This window comes from Martes martes (genome assembly GCF_963455335.1).
Source record: "Martes martes genome assembly, chromosome: 11".
Lineage (NCBI taxonomy): Eukaryota > Metazoa > Chordata > Mammalia > Carnivora > Mustelidae > Martes > Martes martes.
The window spans coordinates 37,085,867-37,099,002 of record NC_137899.1 but is presented as its reverse complement, the minus strand read 5'-3'; the positions used below and the strand labels follow the sequence as shown (position 1 = coordinate 37,099,002).

The 13,136-nt window shown below is 38.9% G+C and overlaps 1 protein-coding gene across 1 annotated transcript in view; it reads right to left on the bottom strand.

Moving 5' to 3' along the window:
• Positions 1–2,497: 2,497 nt before the first annotated feature.
• Positions 2,498–13,136, bottom strand: part of CDK14 (cyclin dependent kinase 14) — a 582,239-nt gene continuing 571,600 nt past the window's right edge. The window contains exon 15 of the mRNA XM_080818397.1: positions 2,498–3,434. The gene's annotated coding sequence lies outside the window, so the exon portion shown is untranslated. The remainder of the gene's footprint in view (positions 3,435–13,136) is intronic.

Sequence of the window (13,136 nt, the reverse complement as noted above, 5' to 3'; positions counted from 1 at the left end):
AGAGATTCTGCTATACTTTATTCCGTATCATGTTACAAGAAAACAACAGTGACAGCTGACAAACCATTACATCTTTCATAATACAGACAAATTACACTTGGTAACAAATATGCAACATGTATTATTCCATTCTCCTTACTATGTTTCATTTTGGAATATAATAGTTTTCTGAATGATGCTAATACATTTCTTAGGTACCGACCCTCTGCTATGAAGTACACATCTCAGTGTATCATACAAAAAAAAAAAAAAGAAAAAAGAAAAAGAAAAGAAAAATTAAAAAAAAAAATCCACTCCCCACTAGAGAATGTAGATTTTGTATGTGCCTCTAAAATATGCTGCTGTAGGAAGGGGAATGAAAATAGGAGATTGCTTATTTCACTTGAGACTTTTTTGTTGTTGTTGTTTTTGGTATATGAGAAAATTGCAAGGCAGTAACATATGTGGTTTCCTCTGCCTACAAGCCAGTAAGAGAGATAGAAGTTATGTGCAATTATGCAGCATATTCCTATGTATAGGGGGCAGGGAATAACCTACCCCAGTATGTACAGCCTAAACATCCTCTTATGTAACAAAGATTACAAAACCAGTAAGTACTATTCACAGATGAGTATCTTATATAGACACATAACCTAGGATATTAATTACACTGGCTGTCATGTACACACTGAGGGAAAGATACCAAGAGGTCTTGCTTTCTCTGCAAACCTGGAGGCTCCCCTGGAAACTTTTCTTGCTACTCCTGGGAGGTAGAAATAGCTTTTCACCCTTTTATCAGTGGATGGACAGCCACCCCTGCCTTATGCCCTGTTTTGTTTTTCCTTTGAGCACTGCAAAAACATTTTTTTATGTCTTACGTATCCTGCATCTTTGTCAACCAAACTGTTCCTTTAAGAAAATGGAAACAAAGTCCCAACTTTTCTTTCAGAATACTGTGTGTGCACTGATGTTGCACTGATACTTTCACAATGCTAATGAGTTCCTAATATTCCAGCTGTATGAATTCAGGCTAGTCCTTCATATAAAAATAATCTCACAAAACATTCCAGTGCTTTCTCAATAGAATAATAAATCTGCTAATGAACACATTCTGTAATGATTTTCATGGCTGCCCTCCGTGGGAGGGGGCAGGGAGAGAGGAGGTGGGGGATGGATTGCCAATAGGAGAGGAGAGGGGAGAGAGAAGAACCAGAATTTGGATTTCTTGTACTGAGGACAAGGATGGGGAGATACAGACCTCCAAAATGAGACCTTCTGAGACATGTCTGTGTAAAAAACAGATTTTCTTCCACACTGAGCAGCTTATGTTTCCTTTCCGAGAGAAGCTGCCTGTGACGGGCACATATCTCTGAATGATGCCACCATTCCTCATCGAAGTCTCTTAATATTAAATATTTTCAAATGTTCAACTTAGAAAGCGTATTAAATAGCAAGATTTAATCATCAGCTGCTCTTGGTTTAAACTTGGTTAATTACAAAAGTTATGCCTCTCCCCCAAATAAATAATTCAAAATCAATCACAGGCAAGGCTGTTCTTGATCGCATGTAAAATTTCCTCTCCGTATTTACATTAAGGAATCGTAATTTAAGCACACAGTAAAATACTGCTAAAGACTTCCAGTGGGTTGGAATGTCTGAGAGAAGAATGGGAAAGACTTCTAGGTAGCAAACAGTAAACATTCTAGCCTTGGGTAACTTTTGCTCTCTTTAAAATCAATTAGTAAATAATTCTTTGCTTTGCACCTAGAAACTTTCAATGAATGCTACTTCTGAATAGGATGGATTGTGACCTTGACATATTTATTCATGCCCCACTCCAAGGGAAGGTACCCTTTTAATGCTTAGAAGTTCTGGGTTCAATTTCCTAGGATTACTGGCTTTGACTATAGAGAAGATTTTTCCTCACGTGACTCTCAGAGAATGCCTTTGTCAAACTGGCTCATAATTCCTAGTCTTGATCCTAAAAAGTGCGATGCATTTCAAGTTCTCAGTCTCTCTTTTCTGACCAACAGGAAAATGTAAAACAACGTACATGAAAAGTATTTCCATAGGAATTGGTGTTCTGAGGGGCCAGGTTTCATGCTTTAGATGAAGCTCCCTAACTACCCCGGTGGCCTCAGTATTATTTGGGGTTGTGTGGTGATGGCGGCCCCACTGGGGGAAGGCCTGCATCTGGCAGCTCGCCCTCCCCATCAAAGTGCGTGCCCAGTCCACCTTTCCGTCGTTGTCACATACGCGCCTTCATCCTTCAAGGCCCCTCATCTTCTTAATAAGGGAAGGTGGGCCTTTCTTTTCTCCTTACCATCTTGAAAGCAAGATTCCTGCACTGTTTCTACAACCTGTGTTCAAACAGTTTTTCCAGAAGACCGGTTAAAGTTAAGGTCCCCACTGATGTCTTCCAATCAGCTTGGAATGTTTTAAAAAGTGTAATTCAAAGGTGCTTTGGTGTAAATGAGCAGGTTTTCAACTCTGGATAACTCTGTAATTTGCTTTTTTTGAATGTTACTTAGCCAAGATGGCTTTTGGGGCTCTAATGTCCAGCAGATACAATTCTTTTGCACCCAAGTTGTAAGCATTCTGTTCCTCATTCTTTTCTCCTCCACTTAGAAAACACTCCTGAAGCATAACAGAGTGGATGGAAAATATAAGATGTTGACAAGACCCAGAAAACAGGTAAAAAGTCACCTCAATTTCCAGAGGTTGAATAGTAAGCAATTTATCCCTGTCTTTGTTCTTAACGCTGGATATTTGTTTCTTTACTTCCAACCTACTTGAAAAACAGTCATGCTACGTGGCTTGAAAATGCTAAGCAGATTCCGATATCCTATATACATGTGCAGTTATTTCCAAGAAAAAAAGCCACATTTGCAAATGTCCTCAAAAGGTAAGCGACAGGTGGGGGCCCCATAGCCAGGGACCAGGTTGTCAAGTCAGCCTGAGAACAGGGGTTTGCTTTAGCTAAAGATTTCCTTCCTAGTGGTTGCAAAATATGCACTGCTCTCAAAGAAAACACACATTGTTTTATGCCACTATGTGGCTTTCAAGTACAGACGTTACTGAAGAAGTGTGAACACCAAATGTGTTGTCTTAATGTATTTAAGACATGGCTGGTGAAAGCATAAAAACCTTTACAGAGACACTGCGCTGCAGAGGGAAATCAAACAAAATCAAACACAAAAGACTGAAAAGAATACATGCCATGTATCAGTAAGCAAAGCTTAATCTTCACATAGTTCTTGGAAATCACAAGGTATCCAAATGCGTGCAAGGTTTTAAATAAATTGCAGAGAAAACAGGGTCTTGCCAGCTTCAATTTTCTTGTAAGTGAAATCCACCACAGGGAGGGGAAGGAAACTGATCCGTGATTCCCTTCGTATTATTGGCCACTTCATTAATGTGTTTTTTTTTCTTCCCAGAATGATGACAACTTAATCCTGGAAGGAGGAAAAGAGAAAATTGCTATATATTAAAAAAAGAAAGAAAGAAAGAAAAGAAAAAAAGAAAGAACGAACTTACATCATTCATTTTTTTCTAAATTACACGAGACATCAAAATTGGATAGGCCAAAAGTTTTCTCTGCTGCCACCCTGAGCACACAGAGTGGTCTTCTTCATCAAAAACAGTTCTCTTAACATGATAAACAAATGTTCTGACTCCATTTTTTCCCCCTTAAAATAATTTAATTCCATGAACTTAATGGTCTAACCTCTTCTTGGATTATTTAGAGAAAAAGAAATTCAGCAAATTTCCTTCCCCAAATCATTAGTAGTGTTACAGGTCTTAATTAAGTGCCTGTAGCATCATACAGATCATTAAAAGGACAGATCCTTGTGTTCATTTTTATGGACATGAAATAGAAAAATGGATCACATACATGCTTTCAAAAAAAGCCCAGCTGTATATAATTCCTTCGTTGCCTGTTATCAGACCAAGTTTCAACAGAAGGAAAATTGGTCTGCAGGACCTGAGTTGCCAGCCTCTTCCCACCATCCTGCATACGACTGTGCATTTCAAGGGGTGCCTGCTTAAACTTGGTAACTACTTCCATGTGAGTGGTTCAAGAAGAAAGAAGGAATGTTTACTCTCTTCCTCTCCACATTTCTTTTCAGTCCTTAAAAATTTTCGTTGAGTCCCTAGGATGGGAAAGGCATGTCTTGCCAGGAAGGATGAAAAGAAAGACTCCCAGGATCAAGTCACACAGGCCATAGACTCCAGCTCCACCAAATTCCAGAAACAAGCCCTCATTTCCATTTAAAGTTCAAGGTCACTGAGGCCTGGTTAGGTCTGCTTGTCGCCAGTCTATGGTGCAACACTGTTATCTTCCCAAGCAGGGAAGGAACTTTGGCCTTTTATTGGACAGAGCTGGTCATGAGGGCTGTCGTAGTAATAACTTTACTGCCCACGTGAGGCTACCTTGACCAAGAAAGCAAAAAGTTCCAGCCCTTACTGTTAAGAATAGCATCCTCCCTATTCCCGACTCATATCCTCTGCTTAACAGGACAGTTTTTTGGAAGGTTAACCTTCCATCCTTTCTTTTTTATTGAGGTGAAATTCACAGAACCTAAAATTAACCATTGTAAAGGATAAAATTTAGTGGCATTTAGGATTTTCATAATGTTATCCAAACATCCCCTGTCTAGTTCCAGAACATTTTTGTTACCCCCAGAGGAGACCCTATATCCTTGAAGCAGTTACTCCCATTCTCCTCTTGCCACAGCCCCCTGGCAACCACGAATCTGCTTTCTGTCTCTCTGTATTTACCTATTCTGGATATTTCATACAAACAGAATCATACAATATGTGACCTGTTGTGTCTGACTTCTTTCACTTAGCATAATGTTCCTCTATGTTGTAGCATGTATCAGTACTTCATCCCTTCTTAGGGCCAGTAATATTCTACTGTATGGACAGACCACGTTTTTTTATCCATTCATGAGTTGATGTATATCCGACTGTTTTCACCTTTTTGCTATTATGAATAGTGCTGCCATGAACATTTATGTGCAAGTATTTAAATACCGGTTTTCAATTCTTTTGGGTAAATACCTAGGAGTGGAATTGCTGGGTCATGTGGCAATTTTATGTTTAACTTTTGGAGAACTGGCAAATGATTTTTCACAGCGGCTACACCATTTTATATTACTACCAGTGACATATACAGGTTCTGGTTTCTCTGCAACACCCTTGACAATATTTGTTATTTTCTGGTTTTGATTTTTTTTTTTTTTTTATTATAGACATCCTAGTGGGGTGGACTGGTATCTCATTGAGGTTTCAATTTGCATTTACCTAATGATTAGTTTGAGCACCTTTTCGTGTCCTTGTTTACCATTTGCGTACCTTCTTTGGAGAAATATGTATTCCAAGTCCTTTGCCCACTCTTAAATTTCGGTTGTTGGTCTTTTTATTGCTGAGTTGTAGGACTTTTTACATATTTTTTTTTACTTTTATTTACTTATTTTAAGATTTTATTTATTTATTTGACAGAGATCGCAAGTAGGCAGAGAGGCAGGCAGAGAGAGGAGGAAGCAGGCTCCCTGCTGAGCAGAGAGCCTGATGCGAGGCTTGATCCCAAAACCCTGGGATCATGACCTGAGCTGAGGCAGAGGCTTTAACCCACTGAACCACCCAGGTGCCCCATTTTTATATGTTTTAGATAACAATCCCTTGATTTGCAAATATTTACTCCCATTTTGTGGACTGTCTTTTCACTCTGTTGATAATATTCTTTGATGCACAAAACTTTTTAATTAGGATGAAGTCCAATTTATCCATTTTTTTCTTTTGTTGCTTATAGTTTTGGTGTCATATCTAAAAATCCATGATCAAATTTAAGGTAATGAAGATTTACATTTTCTTCTAAGAGTTTTATAGTTTTAGTCCTTACTTTTCGATCTCCAATCCATTTTGAGTTACTTTTTGTATGTGGTATGAGATAGAGGTAACATTCCTTTCTTAAGAATTCTCTGTCCTCAGTGACTGAGATAAATGTAAACAAAAGCCCTTACCTTAAGTTTCTGGGAGAGATCTGGCAGGGAGGGAGATGCCTGGGTGGGTGCGTATCACCCTTTGTTATCACTAAGTCCAAACACCTCAGATATTATCTCACGTACTTGCTGCTTATGGCTCACTTGGCCAGCCCTCACTCCTGCCAGGCTGCCCAGATATGCCTTTTCCAAATCTCTTCCTAAACAAGTGACCACCCTAGCAAAAATAACAAAAGGAGACCAACCACCTTAGCCCCCATTCTTCCAGGGAACTGAAGTAAATCCATCTTGTGCTCTCCCTGTGGCCCCCATGGAATCACGCATTCTGACTTCTGTACTGACATCTTTACTGAGGCCTGTGACATCAAAGACAGAGAGCACCTGTCCCCACAACATTTCAAACACACCTGTCCATCGGCATCTTCAGCTAGTCCCCAAGCCCACTACCAAACTTGACATTTTGATTACGCAGATGAAAAAAAACGCTCATTCTCTTCCACGTTGCTTAAACAGAGGTTGCCGCTCTTCCAGGAAGCTGCCCACCCTGGACCAATGGGAGAGCTGTGGGTTTTTCCTGACACCGTCTTACTGAGGCGTAGAGTTCCTATCACCACACAGAAAGGACATATAGTTGACCCTTGAACAATGTAGGGACTGGTGCACTGGCCCCTTGCACAGTTGAAAATCGCATAGAACTTCTGACTCTCCAAAAAGTTAACTACTACCTGCCTACCATTGACTGGAAGATTTACTGGTAACATGAACAGCTGGTTAACACATATTTTAGATACGTATCACGTACTGTATTCCTACGATACAGTCAGTTAGAGCAAAGGAAGTGTTCTTAAGAAAATCGTAAGAGAAAATACATTTACAGTACTGTTTTTTATGTATCCAAAAAAAAATCAGCATGCAAGCATAGACATGGCTCCATCGAACTGGTGTTGTTTAAGGGCCGACTACAGTCACTGCCTGGCTCTCCTCCATTCTACCACTCTAATCCCCAGAATGCACACCTGCCCAGGCTGACCTGAACAAGTGACTTCAAATGTCCCTCCCATATGGGGACATTTCCTATGAGGGAGCAAATAGGGAGGCAGGTGGCATCTTTATGTTCCTGATTAAACTTGGTTTTGTTGACTACTGTGTCCCTAGAGCGTAGCCAAGCCCCTGCTCAGATACTCAGGAAACCCCTGCTGAATGAATAGGAAGGGAGGAGGTGGAATCTGAAAATTCAGGAGTGGAGTATGTGTTTAGAACCAGGGTTCTCCCACAGTGCATTGACAGAGGGCGAACGCTGGGCCTGTGCTCTCGCGGTCAAGAGCACAGGTATAGTGCTGACGATCCACAGATACACCATTAGCCAAGAAAGGCTGGTGGAATAACCACCTTCCTGTGTGCCAAGTTTTATGCTTGTGTGTGTGTGTGTGTTTGTGTTTTAACCACATGACATTCTATTTGAATGATGTGATTTTCAGGATACCTGATTTGACGTAATAATAAATGACATTGTCACCATAATCCACTGGCATTTTACTATCCTGCTGGGTTGATTTAAACATTTTTTTAGCCATTGGTGGTGTCTGTCTTTGCCTCCGTCCTGATTCTTTAAGTGGAATCTCTAGAAGAACAGTATGTCCCTAACCCAAGGCATAAGCAGAATTGGATAATAAAGGATAATGCATAATAATAGTAATTGGATAATAAATGGTGAACACAGTGATTACGGATAAGTCCTTTATTTGGGTTTGGGCTCAGACATTTAATGGAAAGGAGCCAGGAATAAAAAAGAAGGGAGGTGCCAATAAGAGGTATCCTCTTTCCTACCTAAGTGAGAGAACTCTATAGTCCCAACTGTGCCAAGTACCCTGCCTAACATTGTTCAGCAGCAGCATTACATGCCCCTTCTCCCTCCCTGGGCAGCCTCAGTATTCATTTCAATTTTCAAGGACGACATGTAAGGTAAGTCAGTTTACTGCTAGAAAAATTCTTTAAGATCTAAATGTAATCATGTTTGATGTGTGGGGAGGTGGGTAGAAGGAGTGAGGGTATACAATGTTCCCAGGGAAGCAAAATATAATAGCAACGTATGTCCTTCCCTTACATTTAATTGATTATTAAAACAGACCACATATACAATACAAATGAACAGTGAGTGTGACCATAAGCTCAACTAAGTGCACATCAACTCATAGGTATATATATCATCCGATTAACGGATGCCATTTTTATCTTGCTTCCTGCTTTTACAATGTTCTTTCCCTAGAAATGAACGTTTTAGACAAGAAATTGGATTTTATTGATAAAATCCTTATTCAGAAATATCTACATAGAGCTTCTTGGCTATAAATATTAATTAATTGGATCGCTGGTACCCATAATGCAACTTTGTTCTGACCCATGTGCCCTCTGAACTAGATATTTTTTGGATTCAATTTTCTTAAAACCAACTGTCAGCGTCATGTGATGGAGGAGATGAAAAATGAAAATGAGCAGTCCCGCTGTGCAGGTGGGTGACCTGTGGGAGAGAGTCTGCCTGGTAGGATTTTTACACGAACCATCAGACACAGACCAATTGATTAGATCATCTCATACCCGCCACCAACTAGGCTCAAGAGACTAATTAGAGAGAGTACTGCCTGCGCAGGCACCCCATTGACACCTAATTTGCTCAGCCAAAGCCTTTGGGGAAAATGTATTATCTCTGCAGCTGCACTTCATGCATTTCTGATTTGAGGCATAAGCAAGGAGTGCTTCATCACTCTTTTGAGCAAACTGAATGTAGGAGCCCTTAAGTGCTAAATGCAAGCAAACAGACCCAAATTAAAAACGGGCCAGGCTTGTTCTAATTCCCTCTGTGCTCCCCATTAAGTCTCTGTGTGTACATACACACACACCCCCCTACGTACACACACGCAGTTTACAGGCTGGCGGGACCATACAGCTGAGGACCCCAGCTTAGGGTGCTGCCAATGCGATCAGACGGCCTTTCTTTCACTAGCCTATTTACCCACTCAGAGGCTTTGTGTTTGTTTTATTGTTTTATTCTATTTTTTCCCCTGCTGCACTGCCCCTCTTCGAAGTAGTCTTTTTTTTTTTTTTTTTTCCCCTACAGAAAGACTCTGGCCCATTTTCTTCCCCTCTAAGCCTCACTGGAGAGAAGTGATTATTTTGGTTCCAAATTATAACAACTGTAGGTTTTCCTTTCATCGCCTAAATTGTGAACAGGATATTCACCAGGATGTATGTGAGGCTGTAGGGTAATCCGCTCATTTCTGTTTGAGAGACTCTTTGTTAAAAGATGCCTAACAGAGAGGAAAGAATTATTAAAATCTGACAGAGAAAAAGCTGCCTCACAATAGTGAAGACAGTATAGAATTATAAAACATGAAGTTATCTTTGAGAAAAACAATGGATAGCATTTGACCAAGTTTAGCTTTTATCTGTTCTTCTGTAAGATAAAACCAGTTCCAATCTTCTTTTCAAATGTAGACTCCAAACCACTGGTAAATAAGGAGTCACTTACAGATAGATACGTAATTAATGACATGCTTTTAAAAAGGGGGAATAAAAATTAAACATTCAGACAATATGGAAAAATTAGGTTATCTTTGTGCCAAATCTAGTGGCTGTGGAGAATGAATTTCCATCATGCTGAAATAAAAGGAAAAAACAAAACAGTACCTGGGATGGTGGTGTTCTAGAGTGGACTTACTGATTTTATGCCTTTTTAGTCACATGCTAGATGAATTATTTTACCTACATGTTTTGGTAAATTATAATTCTGCTTTGTAATTTTCACATTTATCTTATTCTTGAGAATTCAGTGAAGATATTTTTGGATCATTTTAGCTGTCTACTTTTAAACCAGCATTCAAAACTGGTCTAAACTGGTAAAGTCAAAGGATTCCAGCGGCCATCAAAGTGAGTAGCTTTTTGAAGGTATATGGAAAGTAGCTTGAGACGTTTGAGAATAGTTAGAAAATCAGGGCCTTAACTAACATATATAACTGTCTATAGAATTTGTTCTGATATTGTGGAAAACAAAGTACAGAATGCTTCCCCTCCCCAAGCACCATATTGATAAGATTTCACATGGAAAATATCCAGGAAAAAAAAAATCTACTAAAGAGGCTGTGCCACTTTGAGTTCAATACTGCTTAAAATACTAAGAAAAGCAACAAAATTAATCTTCTGTAGTTAATTCATCTTCAGCAGCATTTACTACTTATAGAAAATTAACTCCAGAAATAAGGTTACTAAACCCTAAAGCAACTAAGCAAGTACAGATCTCTCAGAAGTAAAAATATATATAAATACAAGTATACACATATATGGTGCATATACTCATTTGTATATATAGAACATACATACTCAAATTTCATACTGTAGATTTTATATAAATGTCACATTCAACATGGTAAGTTTTAATCTTTATACTGGTCTAAAAAAATCTGGTGACAGCTTAATTTCTTCATTTTTTTAAAGTGAGTTATGTTATGATTTGGCTAGAAATATAGGTTTTCTTTTAGAACATCTGAAATCAGTGTTTTCCGGTTACTCTGAGGTTGCACTGAGCTTCTTGAAGGAAGTAGAAAATTAGCCAAACCTACTTCTCTAACTTATTTCTCACTTATGATAATCATGTTTCTTCCTCACCACCCCCCAGCCCCCAGAAGGCAGCATATCTTTGAGACCAGCAAGAGAATATTAATTAAAATGAATGCAGGGATAGACAGGCTTTGTTTTAAGCTTAACAGAAGGTCCATCATTCAAAATAGCTCAAATCCTTTAAGTTGAAAGCCGTTTGGTAACATCCATATGGATGCACAATGCACTAATTGCAGTGACTTTGCACATTTTAAGCTTCATGCCAAAGTGGAGATTTTAATTAAAAATTTTCAAGCAAGGCTATAACTCTAACATTTCAAAACAAAACATTTCTCACACAAGGAAAACGGACTTAACATATCATTTCAATAATCATCATTATCAGTGAACATTAACTGAAATCCTCATTAAACACTGGGCATTGTATGATGTATAATTAGTGGTAATTGAAAAGAACGCTGTATTTTCATGGTGTGACTGTTTATTAAATCGGCCTTATGTAAAAGACTAGTCATATTTTAGACCCATGTGGATGGCGATTCTGGGAGTATATTCCGTCTTGGTGAAGGCCAAGAGAAGTGCAGACAGACAAGGAAAGTACTGATGTAGGTCTTCTAAGAACATCCAAGACACAGGCCATCTTTTACATACACACACACACACACACACACACACACACACACAATATGTCTATAAATCATATATATATATATATATAATCATATATGCACACACACATACATACACTGTGAGGTTTGAAATAGCTCATTGAAATAGTTTCAATGACAAAGTTAAGAAGAGCAAAACCTTTACTGAGACTTATTTTTTTCAAAGATTTCATATTGGAAGATTTACTTGCTCAGCAAACCTTTATAACTGACTGGCTGCTAAGTGGGATAAGTTAATTAAACAGGATTCTGACTCTTTAACCTTCCTTATATATTATAGTCCTACTAAATTATATTTAGATAAACCAAATACAAAGCTATGTAACCTAGCAGTGTGTGAATTTTTTGCAACTTAAAATGAACACACACAAATATCATAAAACCACGTCTAAGTATTTAGCAGTCAGAGAAACATGAGGGTTGATGTCTGACTTTAATTAAAAGATCTGAGAGGAGATCTGAGACTTCATTTTGGGTGGATTTTTTTCTTTCAAATTAAAACTTGTCTAGTATTATTGTCCAAAGTGTTGAAGCAGAAGAAGTTTCCATGCTAAGGGTTTTGAATTCAACATAATATCATCACCTACAATGTCATTCTGTCTTACGAACCATTATATTGCAGAAATCTGCAAAGCTACAACACAAATTTCTGGGGTTGAAATTAGATTACAAATGGCTGGTACATAAAGAATTATGTCAGCATAAACCAGAAGTCAGATTAGTTCATGAGAGAGACTTAAATCTATTGTGGATGTTCAGAGCCACCAAGTCATGGCAGCCATATGCAAGAGACATAGACAGTTGCATGGGAGTTGAAGAGATGTATAGTACCGTACATGCTGTCTGTTTGCCTATATGCTTCCTCTTGCCTTGGTTTGGCCACATGCTCTGTCTTGGAATTAAACTGTTTCTTATACAATTCTCTTAGATCTTGGCACATTTGCTCTGTCACCCAAAATTCTACATCTTCAACCCTTTCATCAATCTTCTTTCACTTATAAGAGATGCTAGTATTTTTATTAGTGTTTTTATTGCTTTTGATGAGTGCTCTGTGCTCTAGACTGAATGTTGTATGCCCCCCGAATTCCTATATTGAAACCTAATCCCCAGTGCAATGGTAGTTCCGGGTGGACTCCTAGGGGGGTGATTAGATCACTAGGGTGGAACTCACATGAATGGGATTAGTGCCCTTACTAAAGAGACCCTAGGGAGCTCTCTCACCCTTCATCATGTGAAGACACAAAAAGAAGAGGAAGAGGGTCTTCATCAGACATGAATCTGCTGGTGCCTTGCTCTTGGGCTTCCGGCCTCCAGAACTGTGAGAAATAAATTTCTGTTGTTTGTAAAGCCACGGTTCTATGGCATTCTGTTACAGTGGCCTGAATAGACAGAAACATTATGGTTACTAAGTTGAATACATTTTGAGCTGTCTGCCTCTTACTCTATTTTTCCCCATAACCCATATAATTTTTACAGGAGTATTCTGCTGAACGCAGGCAGGAAAATGGAAATCTTATTCTAGCACTAACATCTATTCTGATACCATCACAGAACAACACAATCACTACCATAGCACATTTCTTCCCCCAGGAAGGTCCCACAAGGCCATACTGGGGGATGCAGATGCTGGACAGCCAGCTCACCTCCCACCAACTCCTTCCCATAGCTGCACCACCAGGTGAACAACTGCCAAGGAACAACTTCCAGACCAAGATCAAGGACCCTAAGTGCTGAGTCATGGAAAGTATCTACATATTGAGTCACTGGATACGCATCTCCACAAAATTACAATAAAGTATTTTGATAGTGGCTATACTGCTATAACAAATTACTGTATTTAAAAAAAAAAAAAAAAGATTTCATTTTGCCT